The 22,469-nt window shown below is 43.8% G+C and overlaps 1 long non-coding RNA gene across 3 annotated transcripts in view; it reads right to left on the bottom strand.

The window, feature by feature from the left end:
- LOC307181257 overlaps positions 1–22,469 on the bottom strand; it is a 448,188-nt gene that overhangs the window by 54,950 nt on the left and 370,769 nt on the right. The window contains exon 5 of one of the 3 annotated variants that reach the window (XR_013826240.1): positions 17,797–17,877. The exons of the other annotated variants lie outside the window; for them this stretch is intronic. This is a non-coding gene — a long non-coding RNA (uncharacterized lncRNA). Of the gene's footprint in view, positions 1–17,796; positions 17,878–22,469 lie in introns of those variants that run through there. 3 annotated transcript variants of the gene reach the window in all.

Below are 22,469 nucleotides of genomic sequence, written 5' to 3'. Positions count from 1 at the left end.
TTTCCTGATATATTCAGGAAAAAACGCATAAGCACTTTTTGGCCAACCAAGCAAGCTTGCAAAGGAAATCTGCACTACAATGAAGTCTCACTTCCCCCCGGTCAAAAGGGCCATCTGAAAAAAGTGTAAAATCCAGAAAGGCAGGACAGGCCATGGAGAACTGGGAGCCTTGTTATGCTGATGAGCGGGATGTAAATTGCCAACAGACACTGGGGAGAAGTGTATGGTGTTTCCTGAAACATCTAAAAAACAAAGCAACAGAGCCTAGGGCACTTCCACTTATGGTCCTAGAGCTTAGGGAAATTAAAATCAAAAAGACACAGCCACCCCAAAGTTTGGGACGCCTCTGTTTACAAGAACGTCGTTTACAGTACAAGTTCAACATCGCAGAAAGTGAAAAATGGATAAAGAAGTTGTGGTATTTACTTACAAAGCAATATCACTCAGCAATGAAATCTATGTCATCAGGCCCTTAACAGCACAATGAGTGGATTCAGGTATGATGATTCTAACTGAAATAAGTCACACAGAAAAAGAAACATCATAAGATATCAGTAATACACGGAATGTAAACTTGGCTACACAGGAACTGGATTCCAAAACAGAACAGGGTCTCAAATTTAGAACACCAACTTATGCTTGCTTAAGGGGAAAGGTGAGTTGGGGTGCTGCATAAAACCAGAGATTGAAATGAGCACAGATAAAGTTCCTTAAGCCAAATATGGAATAGACAAGAGCTACTCCTTGCTCAACGAAATGGACTCAACACCCCATATTAAACGCCTAAGAATGTATCTGACTAGTAAGTATCTTAAAACCTATGGATTGCTATGTCTCCAAAAGAGAATCAAGCGTGTGTACAGGGGCATAAATGCAGCAGTGATAGGATTGGAGAGGTTCGGTGAGCAAATGAAAACCCTTTGAAGTCATATTGCATGGTACCCATTCCACGGGTTTCAACTACCCAGCTTTAAGGTATTCTTCCTTCAGCTAAAACATGCATGTGGAACCCAGAGTATGATCAACCATGTGAACGGGAGACGTGTTCAAATATGTCTCAGTTTTCCTCCCCTGGTACTCGGGTGCAACATTCCAGACGCTTTACTAACACTCTCCCCACTTGGAGAGTCAGCGCCTTTAACCTCCTGTTTGGCCCAGTTTGCAATTTCTGCGGAAGATGAACAGGAATAGCGAGAACCAATGAGAGACTAGCTGGAGGTGTCTGGACGGGCAAATTTAACTCTCATTTCCCACCAGGAAGAGGAAATAACCAAAGGCTCAGCGTTCCGTGACGGAACCAGATTAGGGCCTGAAGCCATTCTGCGGTGTTGCGGTCAGCTCAAAATAAAGGGAGTTGAAGAAAGGAGCTCAGGGGCACTGTAATTCACAAACCTGCAGAGTTATAAATGACAGCTATCGTCCAAAAATAGACTGAAGTAAGGCTGCCAAGAGGACTTGAAAGCCGGGCAGAATTGCAGGAAACCGATTTCAGGAGGTAGACTGGAATTGCATTGAAAGCATAGGAAAAGAGGCAGAACGTCCACAATGATGCAGTTGGCCAAAAAGGGCGTATGCGTTTTTTCCTGAATATATTCAGGAAATAACGCATACGCCCTTTTTGGCCAACCAAGCAAGCTTGCAAAGGAAATCTGCACTACAATGAAGTCTCACTTCCCCCCGGTCAAAAGGGCCATCTGAAAAAAGTGTAAAATCCAGAAAGGCAGGACAGGCCATGGAGAACTGGGAGCCTTGTTATGCTGATGGGCGGGATGTAAATTGCCAACAGACACTCGGGAGAAGTGTATGGTGTTTCCTGAAACATCTAAAAAACAAAGCAACAGAGCCTAGGGCACTTCCACTTATGTTCCTATAGCTTAGGGAAATTAAAATCAAAAAGACACAGCCACCCCAAAGTTTGCGACGCCTCTGTTTACAAGAACCTTATTTACCGTACATGTTCAATATCACAGAAAGTGAAAAATGGATAAAGAACTTGTGGTACTTACGTACAATGCAGTATCACTCAGCAATGAAATCTATGTCATCAGGCCCATAGCAGCATAATGAGTGGATTCAGGTACGATGATTCTAACTGAAATAAGTCACACAGAAAAAGAAACATCATAAGATATCACTAACACACGGAATGTAAACTTGGCTACACAGGAACTGGATTCCAAAACAGAACAGGATCTCAAATTTAGAAAACCAACTTATGCTTGCTTAAGGGGAAAGGTGAGTTGGGGTGCTGCATAAAACCAGAGATTGAAATGAGCACAGATAAAGTTCCTTAAGCCAAATATGGAATAGACAAGAGCTACTCCTTGCTCAACGAAATGGACTCAACACCCCATATTAAACACCTAAGAATGTACCTGACTAGTAAGTATCTTAAAACCTATGGATTGCTATGTCTCCAAAAGAGAATCAAGCGTGTGTACAGGGGCAAAAAAGCAGCAGTGATAGGATTGGAGTGGTTCGTTGATCAAATGAAGACCCTTTGAAGTCATATTGCATGGTACCCATTCCACGGGTCTCAACTCTCCAGGTTTAAAGTATTCTTCCTTCAGCTAAAACATGCATGTGGAACCCAGAGTATGATCAACCGTGTGAACGGGAGACATGTTCAAATATGTCTCAGTTTTCCTCGCCTGGTACTCGGGTGCAACATTCCAGATGCTTTACTAACACTCTCCCCACTTGGAGAGTCAGCACCTTTAACCTCCTGTTTGGCCCAGTTTGCAATTTCTGCGGAAGATGAACAGGAATAGCGAGAACCAATCAGAGACTAGCTGGAGGTGTCCGGACGGGCAAATTTAACTCTCATTTCCCACCAGGAAGAGGAAATAACCAAAGGCTCAGTGTGCCGTGCCGGAACCAGATTAGGGCCTGAAGCCATCCTGCGGTGTTGCGGCCAGCTCAAAAGAAAGCGAGTTGAAGAAAGGAGCTCAGGGGCACTGTAATTCACAAACCTGCAGAGTTATAAATGACAGCTATCGTCCAAAAATATACTGAAGTAAGGCTGCCAAGAGGACTTGAAAGCGGGGCAGAATTGCAGGAAACCGATTTCAGGAGGTAGACTGGAATTGCTTTGAAAGCATAGGAAAAGAGGCAGAACGTCCACAATGATGCACTTGGCCAAAAAGGGCGTATGCGTTTTTTCCTGAATATATTCAGGAAAAAACGCATACGCCCTTTTTGGCCAACCAAGCAAGCTTGCAAAGGAAATCTGCACTACAATGAAGTCTCACTTCCCCCCGGTCAAAAGGGCCATCTGAAAAAAGTGTAAAATCCAGAAAGGCAGGACAGGCCATGGAGAACTGGGAGCCTTGTTATGCTGATGGGCGGGATGTAAATTGCCAACAGACACTCGGGAGAAGTGTATGGTGTTTCCTGAAACATCTAAAAAACAAAGCAACAGAGCCTAGGGCACTTCCACTTATGGTCCTAGAGTTAGGGAAATTAAAATCAAAAAGACACAGCCACCCCAAAGTTTGGGACGCCTCTGTTTACAAGAACGTCGTTTACAGTACAAGTTCAACATCGCAGAAAGTGAAAAATGGATAAAGAAGTTGTGGTATTTACTTACAAAGCAATATCACTCAGCAATGAAATCTATGTCATCAGGCCCTTAACAGCACAATGAGTGGATTCAGGTATGATGATTCTAACTGAAATAAGTCACACAGAAAAAGAAACATCATAAGATATCAGTAATACACGGAATGTAAACTTGGCTACACAGGAACTGAATTACAGAACAGAACAGTGTCTCAAATTTAGAAAACCAACTTATGCTTGCTACGGGTAAAGGTGAGTTGGGGTGCTGCATAAAACCAGAGATTGAAATGAGCACAGATAAAGTTCCTTAAGCCAAATATGGAATAGACAAGAGCTACTCCTTGCTCAACGAAATTGACTCAACACCGCATATTAAATGCCTAAGAATGTACCTGACTAGTAAGTATCTTAAAACCTATGGATTGCTATGTCTCCAAAAGAGAATCAAGCGTGTGTACAGGTGCATAAACGCAGCAGTGATAGGACTGGAGAGGTTCGGTGAGCAAATGAAGACCCTTTGAAGTCATATTGCATGGTACCCATTCCACGGGTCTCAACTCTCCAGGTTTAAGGTATTCTTCCTGAAGCTAAAACATGTATGTGGAACCCAGAGTATGATCAACCGTGTGAACGGGAGGCGTGTTCAAATATGTCTCAGTTTTCGTACCCTGGTACTTGGGTGCAACATTCCAGACGCTTTACTAACACTCTCCCCACTTGGAGAGTCAGCGCCTTTAACCTCCTGTTTGGCCCAGTTTGCAATTTCTGCGGAAGATGAACAGGAATAGGGAGAACCAATGAGAAACTAGCTGGAGGTGTCTGGACGGGCAAATTTAACTTTCATTTCCCACCAGGAAGAGGAAATAACCAAAGGCTCAGTGTGCCGTGCCGGAAGCAGATTAGGGCCTGAAGCCATCCTGCGGTGTTGCGGCCAGCTCAAAAGAAAGCGAGTTGAAGAAAGGAGCTCAGGGGCACTGTAATTCACAAACCTGCAGAGTTATAAATGACAGCTATCGTCCAAAAATATACTGAAGTAAGGCTGCCAAAAGGACTTGAAAGCGGGGCAGAATTGCAGGAAACCGATTTCAGGAGGTAGACTGGAATTGCATTGAAAGCATAGGAAAAGAGGCAGAACGTCCACAATGATGCACTTGGCCAAAAAGGGCATATGCGTTTTTTCCTGAATATATTCAGGAAAAAACGCATACGCCCTTTTTGGCCAACCAAGCAAGCTTGCAAAGGAAATCTGCACTACAATGAAGTCTCACTTCCCCCCGGTCAAAAGGGCCATCTTAAAAAAGTGTAAAATCCAGAAAGGCAGGACAGGCCATGGAGAACTGGGAGCCTTGTTATGCTGATGGGCGGGATGTAAGTTGCCAACAGACACTGGGGAGAAGTGTATGGCGTTTCCTGAAACATCTAAAAAACAAAGCAACAGAGCCTAGGGCACTTCCACTTATGGTCCTATAGCTTAGGGAAATTAAAATCAAAAAGACACAGCCACCCCAAAGTTTGGGACGCCTCTGTTTACAAGAACCTCCTTACAGTACAAGTTCAACATCGCAGAAAGTGAAAAATGGATAAAGAAGTTGTGGTATTTACTTACAAAGCAATATCACTCAGCAATGAAATCTATGACATCAGGCCCGTAGCAGCATAATGAGTGGATTCAGGTACGATGATTCTAACTGAAATAAGTCACACAGAAAAAGAAACATCATAAGATATCACTAATACACGGAATGAAAACTTGGCTACACAGGAACTGAATTCCATAACAGAACAGGGTCTCAAATTTAGAAAACCAACTTATGCTTGCTTAAGGGGAAAGGTGAGTTGGGGTGCTGCATAAAACCAGAGATTGAAATGAGCACAGATAAAGTTCCTTAAGCCAAATATGGAATAGACAAGAGCTACTCCTTGCTCAACGAAATGGACTCAACACCCCATATTAAACGCCTAAGAATGTACCTGACTAGTAAGTATCTTAAAACCTACGGATTGCTATGTCTCCGAAAGAGAATCAAGCATGTGTACAGGGGCATAAACGCAGCAGTGATAGATTTGGAGAGGTTCGGTGAGCAAATGAATACCCTTTGAAGACATATTGCATGGTACCCATTCCACGGGTCTCAACTCTCCAGGTTTAAGGTATTCTTCCTTCAGCTAAAACATGCATGTGGAACCTGGAGTATGATCAACAGTGTGAACGGGAGACGTGTTCAAATATGTCTCAGTATTCCTCCCCTGGTACTCGGGTGCAATATTCCAGACGCTTTACTAACACTCTCCCCACTTGGAGAGTCAGCGCCTTTAACCTCCTGTTTGGCCCAGTTTGCAATTTCTGCGGAAGATGAACAGGAATAGGGAGAACCAATGAGAGACTAGCTGGAGGTGTCTGGACGGGCAAATTTAACTCTCATTTCCCACCATGAAGAGGAATTAACCAAAGGCTCAGCATGCCGTGCCGGAACCAGATTAGGGCCTGAAGCCATCCTGCGGTGTTGCGGCCAGCTCACAAGAAAGCGAGTTGAAGAAAGGAGCTCAGGGGCACTGTAATTCACAAACCTGCAGAGTTATAAATGACAGCTATCGTCCAAAAATAGACTGAAGTAAGGCTGCCAAGAGGACTTGAAAACGGGGCAGAATTGCAGGAAACCGATTTCAGGAGGTAGACTGGAATTGCATTGAAAGCATAGGAAAAGAGGCAGAACGTCCACAATGATGCACTTGGCCAAAAAGGGCGTATGTGTTTTTTCCTGAATATATTCAGGAAAAAACGCATACGCCCTTTTTGGCCAACCAAGCAAGCTTGCAAAGGAAATCTGCACTACAATGAAGTCTCACTTCCCCCCGGTCAAAAGGGCCATCTGAAAAAAGTGTAAAATCCAGAAAGGCAGGACAGGCCATGGAGAACTGGGAGCCTTGTTATGCTGATGGGCGGGATGTAAATTGCCAACAGACACTCGGGAGAAGTGTATGGTGTTTCCTGAAACATCTAAAAAACAAAGCAACAGAGCCTAGGGCACTTCCACTTATGGTCCTATAGCTTAGGGAAATTAAAATCAAAAAGACACAGCCACCCCAAAGTTTGGGACGCCTCTGTTTACAAGAACCTCGTTTACCGTACAAGTTCAATATCGCAGAAAGTGAAAAATGGATAAGAACTTGTGGTACTTACGTACAATGCAGTATCACTCAGCAATGAAATCTATGTCATCAGGCCCATAGCAGCATAATGAGAGCATTCAGGTACGATAATTCTAACTGAAATAAGTCAAACAGAAAAAGAAATATCATAAGATATCAGTAATACACGGAATGTAAACTTGGCTACACAGGAACTGAATTCCAAAACAGAACAGGGTCTCAAATTTAGAAAACCAACTTATGCTTGCTTAAGGGGAAAGGTGAGTTGGGGTGCTGCATAAAACCAGAGATTGAAATGAGCACAGATAAAGTTCCTTAAGCCAAATATGGAATAGACAAGAGCTACTCCTTGCTCAACGAAATGGACTCAACACCCCATAATAAACGCCTAAGAATGTACCTGACTAGTAAGTATCTTAAAACCTATGGATTGCTATGTCTCTGAAAGAGAATCAAGCATGTGTACAGGGGCATAAACGCAGCACTGATAGGATTGGAGAGGTTCGGTGAGCAAATGAAGACCCTTTGAAGTCATATTGCATGGTACCCATTACACGGGTCTCAACTCTCCAGGTTTAAGGTATTCTCCCTTCAGCTAAAACATGCATGTGGAACCCAGAGTATGATCAACCGTGTGGACGGGAGATGTGTTCTAATATGTCTCAGTTTTCCTCCCCTGGTACTTGGGTGCAACATTCCAGACGCTTTACTAACACTCTCCCCACTTGGAGAGTCAGCGTATTTAACCTCCTGTTTGGCCCAGTTTGCAATTTCTGCGGAAGATGAACAGGAATAGGGAGAACCAATGAGAAACTAGCTGGAGGTGTCTGGACGGGCAAATTTAACTTTCATTTCCCACCAGGAAGAGGAAATAACCAAAGGCTCAGTGTGCCGTGCCGGAAGCAGATTAGGGCCTGAAGCCATCCTGCGGTGTTGCGGCCAGCTCACAAGAAAGCGAGTTGAAGAAAGGAGCTCAGGGGCACTGTAATTCACAAACCTGCAGAGTTATAAATGACAGCTATCGTCCAAAAATATACTGAAGTAAGGCTGCCAAAAGGACTTGAAAGCGGGGCAGAATTGCAGGAAACCGATTTCAGGAGGTAGACTGGAAATGCATTGAAAGCATAGGAAAAGAGGCAGAACGTCCACAATGATGCACTTGGCCAAAAAGGGCGTATGCGTTTTTTCCTGAATATATTCAGGAAAAAACGCATACGCCCTTTTTGGCCAACCAAGCAAGCTTGCAAAGGAAATCTGCACTACAATGAAGTCTCACTTCCCCCCGGTCAAAAGGGCCATCTTAAAAAAGTGTAAAATCCAGAAAGGCAGGACAGGCCATGGAGAACTGGGAGCCTTGTTATGCTGATGGGCGGGATGTAAGTTGCCAACAGACACTGGGGAGAAGTGTATGGCGTTTCCTGAAACATCTAAAAAACAAAGCAACAGAGCCTAGGGCACTTCCACTTATGGTCCTATAGCTTAGGGAAATTAAAATCAAAAAGACACAGCTTCCCCAAAGTTTGGGACGCCTCTGTTTACAAGAACCTCGTTACAGTACAAGTTCAACATCGCAGAAAGTGAAAAATGGATAAAGAAGTTGTGGTATTTACTTACAAAGCAATATCACTCAGCAATGAAATCTATGACATCAGGCCCGTAGCAGCATAATGAGTGGATTCAGGTACGATGATTCTAACTGAAATAAGTCACAAAGAAAAAGAAACATCATAAGATATCACTAATACACGGAATGAAAACTTGGCTACACAGGAACTGAATTCCATAACAGAACAGGGTCTCAAATTTAGAAAACCAACTTATGCTTGCTACGGGTAAAGGTGAGTTGGGGTGCTGCATAAAACCAGAGATTGAAATGAGCACAGATAAAGTTCCTTAAGCCAAATATGGAATAGACAAGAGCTACTCCTTGCTCAACGAAATTGACTCAACACCGCATATTAAATGCCTAAGAATGTACCTGACTAGTAAGTATCTTAAAACCTATGGATTGCTATGTCTCCAAAAGAGAATCAAGCGTGTGGACAGGTGCATAAACGCAGCAGTGATAGGACTGGAGAGGTTCGGTGAGCAAATGAAGACCCTTTGAAGTCATATTGCATGGTACCCATTCCACGGGTCTCAACTCTCCAGGTTTAAGGTATTCTTCCTGAAGCTAAAACATGTATGTGGAACCCAGAGTATGATCAACCGTGTGAACGGGAGGCGTGTTCAAATATGTCTCAGTTTTCGTACCCTGGTACTTGGGTGCAACATTCCAGACGCTTTACTAACACTCTCCCCACTTGGAGAGTCAGCGCCTTTAACCTCCTGTTTGGCCCAGTTTGCAATTTCTGCGGAAGATGAACAGGAATAGGGAGAACCAATGAGAAACTAGCTGGAGGTGTCTGGACGGGCAAATTTAACTTTCATTTCCCACCAGGAAGAGGAAATAACCAAAGGCTCAGTGTGCCGTGCCGGAAGCAGATTAGGGCCTGAAGCCATCCTGCGGTGTTGCGGCCAGCTCAAAAGAAAGCGAGTTGAAGAAAGGAGCTCAGGGGCACTGTAATTCACAAACCTGCAGAGTTATAAATGACAGCTATCGTCCAAAAATATACTGAAGTAAGGCTGCCAAAAGGACTTGAAAGCGGGGCAGAATTGCAGGAAACCGATTTCAGGAGGTAGACTGGAATTGCATTGAAAGCATAGGAAAAGAGGCAGAACGTCCACAATGATGCACTTGGCCAAAAAGGGCGTATGCGTTTTTTCCTGAATATATTCAGGAAAAAACGCATACGCCCTTTTTGGCCAACCAAGCAAGCTTGCAAAGGAAATCTGCACTACAATGAAGTCTCACTTCCCCCCGGTCAAAAGGGCCATCTTAAAAAAGTGTAAAATCCAGAAAGGCAGGACAGGCCATGGAGAACTGGGAGCCTTGTTATGCTGATGGGCGGGATGTAAGTTGCCAACAGACACTGGGGAGAAGTGTATGGCGTTTCCTGAAACATCTAAAAAACAAAGCAACAGAGCCTAGGGCACTTCCACTTATGGTCCTATAGCTTAGGGAAATTAAAATCAAAAAGACACAGCCACCCCAAAGTTTGGGACGCCTCTGTTTACAAGAACCTCCTTACAGTACAAGTTCAACATCGCAGAAAGTGAAAAATGGATAAAGAAGTTGTGGTATTTACTTACAAAGCAATATCACTCAGCAATGAAATCTATGACATCAGGCCCGTAGCAGCATAATGAGTGGATTCAGGTACGATGATTCTAACTGAAATAAGTCACACAGAAAAAGAAACATCATAAGATATCACTAATACACGGAATGAAAACTTGGCTACACAGGAACTGAATTCCATAACAGAACAGGGTCTCAAATTTAGAAAACCAACTTATGCTTGCTTAAGGGGAAAGGTGAGTTGGGGTGCTGCATAAAACCAGAGATTGAAATGAGCACAGATAAAGTTCCTTAAGCCAAATATGGAATAGACAAGAGCTACTCCTTGCTCAACGAAATGGACTCAACACCCCATATTAAACGCCTAAGAATGTACCTGACTAGTAAGTATCTTAAAACCTACGGATTGCTATGTCTCCGAAAGAGAATCAAGCATGTGTACAGGGGCATAAACGCAGCAGTGATAGATTTGGAGAGGTTCGGTGAGCAAATGAATACCCTTTGAAGACATATTGCATGGTACCCATTCCACGGGTCTCAACTCTCCAGGTTTAAGGTATTCTTCCTTCAGCTAAAACATGCATGTGGAACCTGGAGTATGATCAACAGTGTGAACGGGAGACGTGTTCAAATATGTCTCAGTATTCCTCCCCTGGTACTCGGGTGCAATATTCCAGACGCTTTACTAACACTCTCCCCACTTGGAGAGTCAGAGCCTTTAACCTCCTGTTTGGCCCAGTTTGCAATTTCTGCGGAAGATGAACAGGAATAGGGAGAACCAATGAGAGACTAGCTGGAGGTGTCTGGACGGGCAAATTTAACTCTCATTTCCCACCATGAAGAGGAATTAACCAAAGGCTCAGCATGCCGTGCCGGAAACAGATTAGGGCCTGAAGCCATCCTGCGGTGTTGCGGCCAGCTCACAAGAAAGCGAGTTGAAGAAAGGAGCTCAGGGGCACTGTAATTCACAAACCTGCAGAGTTATAAATGACAGCTATCGTCCAAAAATAGACTGAAGTAAGGCTGCCAAGAGGACTTGAAAACGGGGCAGAATTGCAGGAAACCGATTTCAGGAGGTAGACTGGAATTGCATTGAAAGCATAGGAAAAGAGGCAGAACGTCCACAATGATGCACTTGGCCAAAAAGGGCGTATGCGTTTTTTCCTGAATATATTCAGGAAAAAACGCATACGCCCTTTTTGGCCAACCAAGCAAGCTTGCAAAGGAAATCTGCACTACAATGAAGTCTCACTTCCCCCCGGTCAAAAGGGCCATCTGAAAAAAGTGTAAAATCCAGAAAGGCAGGACAGGCCATGGAGAACTGGGAGCCTTGTTATGCTGATGGGCGGGATGTAAATTGCCAACAGACACTCGGGAGAAGTGTATGGTGTTTCCTGAAACATCTAAAAAACAAAGCAACAGAGCCTAGGGCACTTCCACTTATGGTCCTATAGCTTAGGGAAATTAAAATCAAAAAGACACAGCCACCCCAAAGTTTGGGACGCCTCTGTTTACAAGAACCTCGTTTACCGTACAAGTTCAATATCGCAGAAAGTGAAAAATGGATAAGAACTTGTGGTACTTACGTACAATGCAGTATCACTCAGCAATGAAATCTATGTCATCAGGCCCATAGCAGCATAATGAGAGCATTCAGGTACGATAATTCTAACTGAAATAAGTCAAACAGAAAAAGAAATATCATAAGATATCAGTAATACACGGAATGTAAACTTGGCTACACAGGAACTGAATTCCAAAACAGAACAGGGTCTCAAATTTAGAAAACCAACTTATGCTTGCTTAAGGGGAAAGGTGAGTTGGGGTGCTGCATAAAACCAGAGATTGAAATGAGCACAGATAAAGTTCCTTAAGCCAAATATGGAATAGACAAGAGCTACTCCTTGCTCAACGAAATGGACTCAACACCCCATAATAAACGCCTAAGAATGTACCTGACTAGTAAGTATCTTAAAACCTATGGATTGCTATGTCTCTGAAAGAGAATCAAGCATGTGTACAGGGGCATAAACGCAGCACTGATAGGATTGGAGAGGTTCGGTGAGCAAATGAAGACCCTTTGAAGTCATATTGCATGGTACCCATTACACGGGTCTCAACTCTCCAGGTTTAAGGTATTCTCCCTTCAGCTAAAACATGCATGTGGAACCCAGAGTATGATCAACCGTGTGGACGGGAGATGTGTTCTAATATGTCTCAGTTTTCCTCCCCTGGTACTTGGGTGCAACATTCCAGACGCTTTACTAACACTCTCCCCACTTGGAGAGTCAGCGTATTTAACCTCCTGTTTGGCCCAGTTTGCAATTTCTGCGGAAGATGAACAGGAATAGGGAGAACCAATGAGAAACTAGCTGGAGGTGTCTGGACGGGCAAATTTAACTTTCATTTCCCACCAGGAAGAGGAAATAACCAAAGGCTCAGTGTGCCGTGCCGGAAGCAGATTAGGGCCTGAAGCCATCCTGCGGTGTTGCGGCCAGCTCACAAGAAAGCGAGTTGAAGAAAGGAGCTCAGGGGCACTGTAATTCACAAACCTGCAGAGTTATAAATGACAGCTATCGTCCAAAAATATACTGAAGTAAGGCTGCCAAAAGGACTTGAAAGCGGGGCAGAATTGCAGGAAACCGATTTCAGGAGGTAGACTGGAATTGCATTGAAAGCATAGGAAAAGAGGCAGAACGTCCACAATGATGCACTTGGCCAAAAAGGGCGTATGCGTTTTTTCCTGAATATATTCAGGAAAAAACGCATACGCCCTTTTTGGCCAACCAAGCAAGCTTGCAAAGGAAATCTGCACTACAATGAAGTCTCACTTCCCCCCGGTCAAAAGGGCCATCTTAAAAAAGTGTAAAATCCAGAAAGGCAGGACAGGCCATGGAGAACTGGGAGCCTTGTTATGCTGATGGGCGGGATGTAAGTTGCCAACAGACACTGGGGAGAAGTGTATGGCGTTTCCTGAAACATCTAAAAAACAAAGCAACAGAGCCTAGGGCACTTCCACTTATGGTCCTATAGCTTAGGGAAATTAAAATCAAAAAGACACAGCTTCCCCAAAGTTTGGGACGCCTCTGTTTACAAGAACCTCGTTACAGTACAAGTTCAACATCGCAGAAAGTGAAAAATGGATAAAGAAGTTGTGGTATTTACTTACAAAGCAATATCACTCAGCAATGAAATCTATGACATCAGGCCCGTAGCAGCATAATGAGTGGATTCAGGTACGATGATTCTAACTGAAATAAGTCACACAGAAAAAGAAACATCATAAGATATCACTAATACACGGAATGAAAACTTGGCTACACAGGAACTGAATTCCATAACAGAACAGGGTCTCAAATTTAGAAAACCAACTTATGCTTGCTTAAGGGGAAAGGTGAGTTGGGGTGCTGCATAAAACCAGAGATTGAAATGGGCACAGATAAAGTTCCTTAAGCCAAATATGGAATAGACAAGAGCTACTCCTTGCTCAACGAAATGGACTCAACACCCCATATTAAACGCCTAAGAATGTACCTGACTAGTAAGTATCTTAAAACCTACGGATTGCTATGTCTCCGAAAGAGAATCAAGCATGTGTACAGGGGCATAAACGCAGCAGTGATAGATTTGGAGAGGTTCGGTGAGCAAATGAATACCCTTTGAAGACATATTGCATGGTACCCATTCCACGGGTCTCAACTCTCCAGGTTTAAGGTATTCTTCCTTCAGCTAAAACATGCATGTGGAACCTGGAGTATGATCAACAGTGTGAACGGGAGACGTGTTCAAATATGTCTCAGTATTCCTCCCCTGGTACTCAGGTGCAATATTCCAGACGCTTTACTAACACTCTCCCCACTTGGAGAGTCAGCGCCTTTAACCTCCTGTTTGGCCCAGTTTGCAATTTCTGCGGAAGATGAACAGGAATAGGGAGAACCAATGAGAGACTAGCTGGAGGTGTCTGGACGGGCAAATTTAACTCTCATTTCCCACCATGAAGAGGAATTAACCAAAGGCTCAGCATGCCGTGCCGGAAACAGATTAGGGCCTGAAGCCATCCTGCGGTGTTGCGGCCAGCTCACAAGAAAGCGAGTTGAAGAAAGGAGCTCAGGGGCACTGTAATTCACAAACCTGCAGAGTTATAAATGACAGCTATCGTCCAAAAATAGACTGAAGTAAGGCTGCCAAGAGGACTTGAAAGCGGGGCAGAATTGCAGGAAACCGATTTCAGGAGGTAGACTGGAATTGCATTGAAAGCATAGGAAAACAGGCAGAACGTCCACAATGATGCACTTGGCCAAAAAGGGCGTATGCGTTTTTTCCTGAATATATTCAGGAAAAAATGCATACGCCCTTTTTGGCCAACCAAGCAAGCTTGCAAAGGAAATCTGCACTACAATGAAGTCTCACTTCCCCCCGGTCAAAAGGGCCATCTGAAAAAAGTGTAAAATCCAGAAAGGCAGGACAGGCCATGGAGAACTGGGAGCCTTGTTATGCTGATGGGCGGGATGTAAATTGCCAACAGACACTCGGGAGAAGTGTATGGTGTTTCCTGAAACAACTAAAAAACAAAGCAACAGAGCCTAGGGCACTTCCACTTATGGTCCTAGAGCTCAGGGAAATTAAAATCAAAAAGACACAGCCACCCCAAAGTTTGGGACGCCTCTGTTTACAAGAACCTCATTTACCGTACAAGTTCAATATCACAGAAAGTGAAAAATGGATAAAGAACTTGTGGTACTTACGTACAATGCAGTATCACTCAGCAATGAAATCTATGTCATCAGGCCCGTAGCAGCATAATGAGTGGATTCAGGTACGATGATTCTAACTGAAATAAGTCACACAGAAAAAGAAACATCATAAGATATCACTAATACACGGAATGTAAACTTGGCTACACAGGAACTGAATTCCAAAACAGAACAGGGTCTCAAATTTAGAAAACCAACTTATGCTTGCTTAAGGGGAAAGGTGAGTTCGGGTGGTGCATAAAACGAGAGATTGAAATGAGCACAGATAAAGTTCCTTAAGCCAAATATGGAATAGACAAGAGCTACTCCTTGCTCAACGAAATGGACTCAAAACCGCATATTAAACGCCTAAGAATGTACCTGACTAGTAAGTATCTTAAAACCTAAGGATTGCTATGTCTCCAAAAGAGAATCAAGCGTGTGTACAGGGGCATAAACGCAGCAGTGATAGGATTGGAGAGGTTCGGTGAGCAAATGAAGACCCTTTGAAGTCATATTGCATGGTACCCATTTCACGAGTTTCAACTACCCAGGTTTAAGGTAGTCTTCCTTCAGCTAAAACATGCATGTGGAACCTAGAGTATGATCAACCATGTGATCGGGAGACGTGGTCAAATATGTCTCAGTTTTCGTACCCTGGTACTCGGGTGCAACATTCCAGACACTTTACTAACACTCTCCCATCTTGGAGAGTCAGTCCCTTTAACCTCCTGTTTGTCCCAGTTTACAATTTCTGTGGAAGATGAACAGGAATAGCGAGAACCAATGAGAGACTAGCTGGAGGTGTCTGGACGGGCAAATTTAACTCCCATTTCCCACCAGGAAGAGGAATTAACCAAAGGCTCAGCCTGCCGTGCTGGAACCAGATTAGGTCCTGAAGCCATCCTGCGGTGTTGCGGCCAGCTCACAAGAAAGCGAGTTGAAGAAAGGAGCTCAGGGGCACTGTAATTCACAAACCTGCAGAGTTATAAATGACAGCTATCGTCCAAAAATATACTGAAGTAAGGCTGCCAAGAGGACTTGAAAGCAGGGCAGGATTGCAGGAACCCGATTTCAGGAAGTAGACTGGAATTGCATTGAAAGCATAGGAAAAGAGGCAGAATGTCCACAATGATGCACTTGGCCAAAAAGGGCGTATGCGTTTTTTCCTGAATATATTCAGGAAAAAACGCATACGCCCTTTTTGGCCAACCAAGCAAGCTTGCAAAGGAAATCTGCACTACAATGAAGTCTCACTTCCCCCCGGTCAAAAGGGCCATCTGAAAAAAGTGTAAAATCCAGAAAGGCAGGACAGGCCATGGAGAACTGGGAGCCTTGTTATGCTGATGGGCGGGATGTAAATTGCCAACAACCACTCGGGAGAAGTGTATGGTGTTTCCTGAAACATCTAAAAAACAAAGCAACAGAGCCTAGGGCACTTCCACTTATGGTCCTAGAGTTAGGGAAATTAAAATCAAAAAGACACAGCCACCCCAAAGTTTGGGATGCCTCTGTTTACAAGAACCTCGTTTACAGTACAAGTTCAACATCCCAGAAAGTGAAAAATGGATAAAGAAGTTGTGGTATTTACTTACAAAGCAATATCACTCAGCAATGAAATCTATGTCATCAGGCCCTTAACAGCACAATGAGTGGATTCAGGTATGATGATTCTAACTGAAATAAGTCACACAGAAAAAGAAACATCATAAGATATCAGTAATACACGGAATGTAAACTTGGCTACACAGGAACTGAATTACAGAACAGAACAGGGTCTCAAATTTAGAAAAGCAACTTATGCTTGCTTAAGGGTAAAGGTGAGTTGGGGTGCTGCATAAAACCAGAGATTGAAATGAGCACAGATAAAGTTCCTTAAGCCAAATATGGAATAGACAAGAGCTACTCCTTGCTCAACGAAATTGACTCAACACCGCATATTAAATGCCTAAGAATGTACCTGACTAGTAAGTATCTTAAAACCTATGGATTGCTATGTCTCCAAAAGAGAATCAAGCGTGTGTACAGGTGCATAAACGCAGCAGTGATAGGACTGGAGAGGTTCGGTGAGCAAATGAAGACCCTTTGAAGTCATATTGCATGGTACCCATTCCACGGGTCTCAACTCTCCAGGTTTTAGGTATTCTTCCTGAAGCTAAAACATGTATGTGGAACCCAGAGTATGATCAACCGTGTGGACGGGAGATGTGTTCTAATATGTCTCAGTTTTCCTCCCCTGGTACTTGGGTGCAACATTCCAGACGCTTTACTAACAATCTCCCCACTTGGAGAGTCAGCGCCTTTAAGCTCCTGTTTGGCCCAGTTTGCAATTTCTGCGGAAGATGAACAGGAATAGGGAGAACCAATGAGAGACTAGCTGGAGGTGTCTGGACGGGCAAATTTAACTCTCATTTCCCACCATGAAGAGGAATTAACCAAAGGCTCAGCATGCCGTGCCGGAACCAGATTAGGGCCTGAAGCCATCCTGCGGTGTTGCGGCCAGCTCACAAGAAAGCGAGTTGAAGAAAGGAGCTCAGGGGCACTGTAATTCACAAACCTGCAGAGTTATAAATGACAGCTATCGTCCAAAAATATACTGAAGTAAGGCTGCCAAAAGGACTTGAAAGCGGGGCAGAATTGCAGGAAACCGATTTCAGGAGGTAGACTGGAATTGCATTGAAAGCATAGGAAAAGAGGCAGAACGTCCACAATGATGCACTTGGCCAAAAAGGGCGTATGCGTTTTTTCCTGAATATATTCAGGAAAAAACGCATACGCCCTTTTTGGCCAACCAAGCAAGCTTGCAAAGGAAATCTGCACTACAATGAAGTCTCACTTCCCCCCGGTCAAAAGGGCCATCTTAAAAAAGTGTAAAATCCAGAAAGGCAGGACAGGCCATGGAGAACTGGGAGCCTTGTTATGCTGATGGGCGGGATGTAAGTTGCCAACAGACACTGGGGAGAAGTGTATGGCGTTTCCTGAAACATCTAAAAAACAAAGCAACAGAGCCTAGGGCACTTCCACTTATGGTCCTATAGCTTAGGGAAATTAAAATCAAAAAGACACAGCCACCCCAAAGTTTGGGACGCCTCTGTTTACAAGAACCTCGTTACAGTACAAGTTCAACATCGCAGAAAGTGAAAAATGGATAAAGAAGTTGTGGTATTTACTTACAAAGCAATATCACTCAGCAATGAAATCTATGTCATCAGGCCCTTAGCATCACAATGAGTGGATTCAGGTACGATGATTCTAACTGAAATAAGTCACACAGAAAAAGAAACATCATAAGATATCACTAATACACGGAATGAAAACTTGGCTACACAGGAACTGAATTCCATAACAGAACAGGGTCTCAAATTTAGAAAACCAACTTATGCTTGCTTAAGGGGAAAGGTGAGTTGGGGTGCTGCATAAAACCAGAGATTGAAATGAGCACAGATAAAGTTCCTTAAGCCAAATATGGAATAGACAAGAGCTACTCCTTGCTCAACGAAATGGACTCAACACCCCATATTAAACGCCTAAGAATGTACCTGACTAGTAAGTATCTTAAAACCTACGGATTGCTATGTCTCCGAAAGAGAATCAAGCATGTGTACAGGGGCATAAACGCAGCAGTGATAGATTTGGAGAGGTTCGGTGAGCAAATGAATACCCTTTGAAGACATATTGCATGGTACCCATTCCACGGGTCTCAACTCTCCAGGTTTAAGGTATTCTTCCTTCAGCTAAAACATGCATGTGGAACCTGGAGTATGATCAACAGTGTGAACGGGAGACGTGTTCAAATATGTCTCAGTTTTCCTCCCCTGGTACTCGGGTGCAATATTCCAGACGCTTTACTAACACTCTCCCCACTTGGAGAGTCAGCGCCTTTAACCTCCTGTTTGGCCCAGTTTGCAATTTCTGCGGAAGATGAACAGGAATAGGGAGAACCAATGAGAGACTAGCTGGAGGTGTCTGGACGGGCAAATTTAACTCTCATTTCCCACCATGAAGAGGAATTAACCAAAGGCTCAGCATGCCGTGCCGGAAACAGATTAGGGCCTGAAGCCATCCTGCGGTGTTGCGGCCAGCTCACAAGAAAGCGAGTTGAAGAAAGGAGCTCAGGGGCACTGTAATTCACAAACCTGCAGAGTTATAAATGACAGCTATCGTCCAAAAATAGACTGAAGTAAGGCTGCCAAGAGGACTTGAAAGCGGGGCAGAATTGCAGGAAACCGATTTCAGGAGGTAGACTGGAATTGCATTGAAAGCATAGGAAAACAGGCAGAACGTCCACAATGATGCACTTGGCCAAAAAGGGCGTATGCGTTTTTTCCTGAATATATTCAGGAAAAAACGCATACGCCCTTTTTGGCCAACCAAGCAAGCTTGCAAAGGAAATCTGCACTACAATGAAGTCTCACTTCCCCCCGGTCAAAAGGGCCATCTGAAAAAAGTGTAAAATCCAGAAAGGCAGGACAGGCCATGGAGAACTGGGAGCCTTGTTATGCTGATGGGCGGGATGTAAATTGCCAACAGACACTCGGGAGAAGTGTATGGTGTTTCCTGAAACAACTAAAAAACAAAGCAACAGAGCCTAGGGCACTTCCACTTATGGTCCTAGAGCTCAGGGAAATTAAAATCAAAAAGACACAGCCACCCCAAAGTTTGGGACGCCTCTGTTTACAAGAACCTCATTTACCGTACAAGTTCAATATCACAGAAAGTGAAAAATGGATAAAGAACTTGTGGTACTTACGTACAATGCAGTATCACTCAGCAATGAAATCTATGTCATCAGGCCCGTAGCAGCATAATGAGTGGATTCAGGTACGATGATTCTAACTGAAATAAGTCACACAGAAAAAGAAACATCATAAGATATCACTAATACACGGAATGTAAACTTGGCTACACAGGAACTGAATTCCAAAACAGAACAGGGTCTCAAATTTAGAAAACCAACTTATGCTTGCTTAAGGGGAAAGGTGAGTTCGGGTGGTGCATAAAACCAGAGATTGAAATGAGCACAGATAAAGTTCCTTAAGCCAAATATGGAATAGACAAGAGCTACTCCTTGCTCAACGAAATGGACTCAAAACCGCATATTAAACGCCTAAGAATGTACCTGACTAGTAAGTATCTTAAAACCTAAGGATTGCTATGTCTCCAAAAGAGAATCAAGCGTGTGTACAGGGGCATAAACGCAGCAGTGATAGGATTGGAGAGGTTCGGTGAGCAAATGAAGACCCTTTGAACTCATATTGCATGGTACCCATTTCACGAGTTTCAACTACCCAGGTTTAAGGTAGTCTTCCTTCAGCTAAAACATGCATGTGGAACCTAGAGTATGATCAACCATGTGATCGGGAGACGTGGTCAAATATGTCTCAGTTTTCGTACCCTGGTACTCGGGTGCAACATTCCAGACACTTTACTAACACTCTCCCATCTTGGAGAGTCAGTCCCTTTAACCTCCTGTTTGTCCCAGTTTACAATTTCTGTGGAAGATGAACAGGAATAGCGAGAACCAATGAGAGACTAGCTGGAGGTGTCTGGACGGGCAAATTTAACTCCCATTTCCCACCAGGAAGAGGAATTAACCAAAGGCTCAGCCTGCCGTGCTGGAACCAGATTAGGGCCTGAAGCCATCCTGCGGTGTTGCGGCCAGGTCACAAGAAAGCGAGTTGAAGAAAGGAGCTCAGGGGCACTGTAATTCACAAACCTGCAGAGTTATAAATGACAGCTATCGTCCAAAAATAGACTGAAGTAAGGCTGCCAAGAGGACTTGAAAGCAGGGCAGGATTGCAGGAACCCGATTTCAGGAAGTAGACTGGAATTGCATTGAAAGCATAGGAAAACAGGCAGAACGTCCACAATGATGCACTTGGCCAAAAAGGGCGTATGCGTTTTTTCCTGAATATATTCAGGAAAAAACGCATACGCCATTTTTGGCCAACCAAGCAAACTTGCAAAGGAAATCTGCACTACAATGAAGTCTCACTTCCCCCCGGTCAAAAGGGCCATCTGAAAAAAGTGTAAAATCCAGAAAGGCAGGACAGGCCATGGAGAACTGGGAGCCTTGTTATGCTGATGGGCGGGATGTAAATTGCCAACAGACACTCGGGTGAAGTGTATGGTGTTTCCTGAAACAACTAAAAAACAAAGCAACAGAGCCTAGGGCACTTCCACTTATGGTCCTATAGCTTAGGGAAATTAAAATCAAAAAGACACAGCCACCCCAAAGTTTGGGACGCCTCTGTTTACAAGAACCTCGTTTACCGTACAAGTTCAATATCACACAAAGTGAAAAATGGATAAAGAACTTGTGGTACTTACGTACAATGCAGTATCACTCAGCAATGAAATCTATGTCATCAGGCCCGTAGAAGCATAATGAGTGGATTCAGGTACGATGATTCTAACTGAAATAAGTCACACAGAAAAAGAAACATCATAAGATATCACTAATACACGGAATGTAATCTTGGCTACACAGGAACTGAATTCCAAAACAGAACAGGGTCTCAAATTTAGAAAACCAACTTATGCTTGCTTAAGGGGAAAGGTGAGTTGGGGTGCTGCATAAAACCAGAGATTGAAATGAGCACAGATAAAGTTCCTTAAGCCAAATATGAAATAGACAAGAGCTACTCCTTGCTCAATGAAATGGACTCAACACCCCATATTAAACGCCTAAGAATGTACCTGACTAGTAAGTATCTTAAAACCTATGGATTGCTATGTCTCCAAAAGAGAATCAAGCGTGTGTACAGGGGCATAAACGCAGCAGTGATAGGATTGGAGAGGTTCGGTGAGCAAATGAAGACCCTTTTAAGTCATATTGCATGGTACCCATTCCACGGGTTTCAACTACCCAGGTTTAAGGTATTCTTCCTTCAGCTAAAACATGCATGTGGAACCTAGAGTATGATCAACCATGTGATCGGGAGACGTGTTCAAATATGTCTCAGTTTTCGTACCCTGGTACTCGGGTGCAACATTCCAGACGCTTTACTAACACTCTCCCGACTTGGAGAGTCAATCCCTTTAACCTCCTGTTTGGCCCAGTTTGCAATTTCTGCGGAAGATGAACAGGAATAGCGAGAACCAATGAGAGACTAGCTGGAGGTGTCTGGACGGGCAAATTTAACTCTCATTTCCCACCAGGAAGAGGAATTAACCAAAGGCTCAGCGTGCCGTGCCGGAACCAGATTAGGGCCTGAAGCCATCCTGCAGTGTTGCGGCCAGCTCAAAAGAAAGCGAGTTGAAGACAGGGGCTCAGGGGCACTGTAATTCACAAACCTGCAGAGTTATAAATGACAGCTATCATCCAAAAATATACTGAAGTAACGCTGCCAAGAGGACTTGAAAGCGGGGCAGAATTGCAGGAAACCGATTTCAGGAGGTAGACTGGAATTGCATTGAAAGCATAGGAAAAGAGGCAGAACGTCCACAATGATGCACTTGGCCAAAAAGGGCGTATGCGTTTTTTCCTGAATATATTCAGGAAAAAACGCATACGCCCTTTTTGGCCAACCAAGCAAGCTTGCAAAGGAAATCTGCACTACAATGAAGTCTCACTTCCCCCCGGCCAAAAGGGCCATCTGAAAAAAGTGTAAAATCCAGAAAGGCAACAGGCCATTGAGAACTGGGAGCCTTGTTATGCTGATGGGCGGGATGTAAATTGCCAACAGACACCTGGGAGAAGTGTATGGTGTTTCCTGAAACATCTAAAAAACAAAGCAACAGAGCCTAGGGCACTTCCACTTATGGTCCTATAGCTTAGGGAAATTAAAATCAAAAAGACACAGCCACCCCAAAGTTTGGAACGGCTCTGTTTACAAGAACCT

Source organism: Stenella coeruleoalba, assembly GCF_951394435.1.
Source record: "Stenella coeruleoalba genome assembly, contig: scaffold_95, whole genome shotgun sequence".
NCBI classification, from domain to species: Eukaryota; Metazoa; Chordata; class Mammalia; order Artiodactyla; family Delphinidae; genus Stenella; species Stenella coeruleoalba.
The sequence above is the reverse complement of the archived record's forward strand: the minus strand, read 5'-3'. Positions and strand labels throughout refer to the sequence as shown.